At 43.0% G+C, this 5,000-nt stretch overlaps 1 protein-coding gene across 5 annotated transcripts in view; it reads left to right on the plus strand.

The window, feature by feature from the left end:
• Positions 1-5,000, plus strand: part of LOC143026440 (uncharacterized) — a 1,178,515-nt gene that overhangs the window by 1,116,980 nt on the left and 56,535 nt on the right. The window lies entirely within an intron of this gene.

Here is a 5,000-nt window from a genome sequence, read left to right on the forward strand (position 1 = left end):
CGCACATCACGAAATAATTCCTTTGGCATTTTCCTGCATTCACGTTCAATGGCTGTCTCAATTCAGCGACTGTTGCAGGTCTCATAGCGTAGACTTTATCTTTTAGATATCCCCATTAAAAAAAGAAAAAAAGTTGTGTGAGGTCTGCTAACCGTGAAAGGTATTCAACGAAACCCCTCCGTCCAATCCAACTGTTTGGCAAGATCTCATCGAGGAAGGATCTACCATCGCGAGGGTAATGTGAGGGTGCCCCATCTTGCTGAAAATTAAAGTCCCCATACTCAAAGTCTTCTCTAGTGCTTGGAATGACAAACTGTTGCACCAAGTTCAACGGGAATAGTCACAGTAGCGTCAAAAAAGAACGGTTCAATTAATCTTCTTGATAAGCAGCGCCACACTGTAATTCCTGGCAAATTAATATGGTGGTCGACCATAACATGTGGATTCTCAGGTCCCCAATAAGTGCAATTGTGGCGGTTAATTGAAACATTTAATTTGAATGTGGCCTTGTCACTCCACACAATCTTTGTTGGAAAGTGTGCAATTTCGATATATCGTTCCAAGTACCACTCGCAATACTGTACTCTTCAGTCTGGATCGTCGTCATTAAGTGGATGGACTAATCTTGGAACGTAACTTTTCCAATGACAACGTTTCATAATGCGATGGACAGATGATTTTGAAATACCTACCTCGCGACTAGCTTGCCGCACTGACTTTCTTGGACTTCGCTGAAACGTTTCCAGTACTCTTTCTTCCTTTGTGAGGCTTGTCGATGTCCGTGGTCTTCCTGAACGCTTCTTGTGGTTATTCTGAAAGGTTCCATCATCTTCAAAATTATCCATAATTCGAGTGATGGTAACACGCGTTGGTGGTTCTTTTTGAAACTCCCTCCTAAATTGTCTTTTCACTTCAACTGCTTTTTCATACTTAGAGTAATATTGTAGAATGAATTTCCTTTCTTCAAAATTTATTCTGGCTGCCATCATTAATTCCAATGGGTTTTATCTGCAAAGAAAAAATATAATATTGTGTTATCAGCTGCTAAATTGTGTATACATTTTTGTGGGGGACACCCTGTATGTGCATATACAGTATGTATATATATTTATATATATATATATATATATATGTATGTATGTATATATATATACATATATATATAATGTATATATATATATGTATATATACATATATATATAATTATATATATATATGTATATATATACATATATATATATACATACATATGTATATATATGTGTATATATGTATATATTATATATATATATACATATATATATATAATATATATATATATATATATGGAAGAGTTCATATTATGTGTTTGGGCTCTGTTTTGGCCTTATCCTTCCGCGTCAGGTCCTTTCTCTGTTAGTTAAAATTTTAATTTGGTTTCCCATGTTCCTTTGTTGTCCCATCTTCCTCATTGAAATATCAAACAGCATTTTGCTCTCTCTCTCTCTCTCTCTCTCTCTCTCTCTCTCTCTCTCTCTCTCTCTCTCTCTCTCTCTCTCTCTCTCTCTCTCTCTCTCTCTCGCGCTCTCTCTCTCTCTCTCTCTCTCACTCTCTCTCTCTCTCTCTCTTTCTCTCTCTCTCTTTTTTTTTTTTTTTTTTTACTTCGACCAATACTTCTTCAAATTCTTCGCAACTTCCCTCAACCTCGGCCAGCCAAAGAAGAAGAAAAAGTAAGTGTACACTTGTTTTTACCTTGTTCATTTCCAATCACTGTAAAGGTATATATACCACTTCGTTGGTATACTAGTACCTTGTTGTCTTACCAATGTCCGTGTGTGTTCTGCCTTGTACTGATACAAGGACCCTTAGTGTGCTCCCTTGTATACATTGCACCCTTTCGGAGACTACATGACCAGCCTCGTCTGCGGTCCAGTCTTCATGAAATTTTGAGTTTGGGGAAAGGGGGAAGACAGATTTGGGTACAGACGCAGAAGAGGGAATGTATAGATACGGTTTTTTTTCTTGTTTTTTTTCTTTTTGTTTTTTTACTGGATGGTTTCTGGGTGGGGGGGATGGAGGGGCAGATTTCAGAGGAAGAGGGGGAGTGTCTTCATCCTCCAAAACTCCCCCCTTCCCTCTTCCACCTCCTCTCTCCGTTTCCCCCTCTTTTCTTCCTCTCTTCCTCTCTCCTCTCTCTCCCCTCTCCCACTCCTATCCTCCCATTTTCCCCCTCCTCTCTCCGTTCCCCCTCCTCTCTTTCTCTCTCCCCTCTCTCCCCTCCTATCCCCTCTCCCTCTCCCCTTTTCTTCCTCACCCCTCTTCCCTCGTTTCTCCCTTCCTCTTCCCCATTCCCCCCTCTTTCCCCTCTCCCCCCTCTTCCCCTCTTTCCCTGATTTTTCCCCTCCAGAAGCGAATCGGAAATCAGGTAGATGGTCGAGGTTGAAGTTGGTGGTCGATGAAGTGAGACTGTGTGAGACGAGGTCAAGTGAGGTCTCGTGAAGTGAGACTACGTGAGGCCAGGTGACGTGAGGTGAGTGACTCTATCACGTGGCATATCGACACACGTGTCCGTTCCGAGGACCCACCTGTGGAGGTAGCTGCAGGAGGAGGAGGAGGAGGAGGACGAGGAAGAAGAGGAAGAGGAAAAAAAGAAGGAGGAAGAGCAAGAACGGGAGAAAGATGAAGAGCAGGAGGAGGAGGAGCATGAGGAAGAAGAGGGGAGGAGGAGAAAGAAAAGGAGGGAGAAGATGAAGAGCAAGATGAGGAGGAGGAAGAGGAACAGCAAGGGGAGGAGGAAGAGGAACAGCAAGAGCAGGAGGAAGATGAAGAGCAGGAGGAGGAGGAGTATGAGGAAGAAGAGGGGAAGAAGAGAAAGAAAAGGAAGGAGAAGATGAAGAGCAAGAGGAGGAGGAGGAAGAGGAAGAGCAAGGGGAGGAGGAAGAGGACGAGGAGTACGAGGAAGAAAGGGAGGAGAAAGAGAATGATGATGATGATGAGGAGGAGGAGGAGGAGGAGGAGGAGGAGGAGGAGGGCAAGTAGCTCAGGAAACCAGTGCGAGACAGCGAGACCTGGATATATACGTCAATAAATGTATATCAGCCATCTGTGCATTCCCACAGCCTTCCTCTGGGACGCCTAGACGCCTCCCCCCCTCCCCCTCCCCCCATCACCCTCTCCCCATACCCCCTTTGGGGCGAATGGGGTTCCCCCCATCCCTCGTCCCTTCTCGTTTTTTCTTACCATCTCACTCACCCATTTACTCACTCACTTTTACTCTCTTTCTTTATTTCTTTCTTATTCCTTTCTTTCTTTCTTATTCCTTTCCTTCCTTTGTTGTTTCTTCTTTCTTCTTTCCTTCCTCCTTCCTTCATTCCTTTCTTCCTTCCTTCCCTCCTTCCTTCCTCCTTCCTTCATTTCTTTCTTCCTTTCTTCCGTCATTCCTTTCTTCCTTCCTTCCTTCCTTCCTTTCTTCTTCCTCTTGCCCTCTTTCTCCACCTTTTTCTCTCCTTTCTTCTCCTTACTCGTTCCTCCTTCCTTTCTTTCGTCTTCTTTCCTTTTTTTCCCACGGCACGGGCGACAAATGGTCAAAGTTTCTTCCCAGAAAGATTTGTGGAAGAGACCTAAGGACCGTTGCCAACTGCTGTGGGGTTCCGGGTCTCTAGCCATTGAAACTCGAGGTTTATTGTTAATATCACGATCATCCTCATCATCATCGTTGTTGTTGTTGTTGTTGTTGTTGTTGTTATCATTATTGTTATCATTGTTGTTTTGTTATTATTATTATTATTATTATTATGATATAATTCATTATCAATATTATTACTACCATTATCATTATAATTTTTCTACAATCCATTTTATCTATTGATTTACTTTTTTGTTGTTATCATAATAAATGAAGGTAAAGGACGAGTGCGGAAGGTAAAGGAGGATCAAGTGGAATCGAGAGGAAAACCGAGAATGAGATGAATGTATTGGGCGAAGAGGGGAATGTCTGTCGAGTAGGGAAGGGAGAGGCCAAGAGATAGGCGTGAGTGGAGATTGGTAATGAGTGGATGAGTTGTACATTTCTCAAGTGGATGAGGTGGGGGAGGAACATATGCCAGGAGGCACTGAGTACCTGCGGCCGAAGTCGTCACCTTTGCCTTATGTGCAGGTAACAGTTTTATTCCTGGGAATCAAAGAAAATTTCGAGAATCGAACCCACAACTAGGCGAATACGCTGTTACCCCACACTAAGGCGAGGAAGGGGAGGGGTCGCCATGTTAATGAAGCTGTGGGGGTTATCAGACCCTGCCGTGGAGGTGCTGCGTCCTGCAGCATTGACCTCAGATGGTGAGGAAGAATATTTTGGAGAAAAGGCATTTTGATATTATGTATGAATGCATCATTTGTTTATTTAATTTTGTTCATTCGTTTATATTCGGTTCTCATTCTCTCACTAAAATCCATTTTCCACATCAAATATTTCTCCCTCTCACCCTCCTGCTCTTCCTTCGCCTCTTCTCCTCTTTCGCGCATTTTCTCTTTTCCACTGAATTTACTTCAATTTTTCATGTAAAGGGACTGGATAACAGACGAATGCTCCCTCTTGTGCCTCCTCCTCCTCTTCCTCCTTCTTCTTCACCTCCTCTTTCTCTTCGTCCTCCTCTTCCTCCTCCTCCTTCTCCTCCTCCTCTTCGTTCTCTTCCTCCTCCTTCTCCTCCTCTTCGTTCTCTTCCTCCTCCTCGTTCTCTTCCTCTTCTGAGAATCGAACTCAGGATCAACAATACCCTTGAGAACTAGATAGATAAATAAATCATGAAATTCTTGTTATTCTTTAGAAAAGTATAAGCTCTTCTTCTCTTCCTTCTTCCCCCTTCTTCCTCTTTCTTCGTTCTTCTTCCTCCTTCTACTTCTTCTTCTTCTTCCTCTTCTTTCTCTTCCTCTTCTTCCTCCTCTTCTTCTTCCTCCTTTTTCTTCCTTTTCCTCCTCCTCCTTCTTCCTATTCTTCCTCCTCCTCCTTCTTTCTCTTCCTCCTT

Source organism: Oratosquilla oratoria, chromosome 1 (assembly GCF_046742065.1).
Source record: "Oratosquilla oratoria isolate Oo_2021 chromosome 1, ASM4674206v1, whole genome shotgun sequence".
In the NCBI taxonomy this organism is placed as follows: Eukaryota; Metazoa; Arthropoda; class Malacostraca; order Stomatopoda; family Squillidae; genus Oratosquilla; species Oratosquilla oratoria.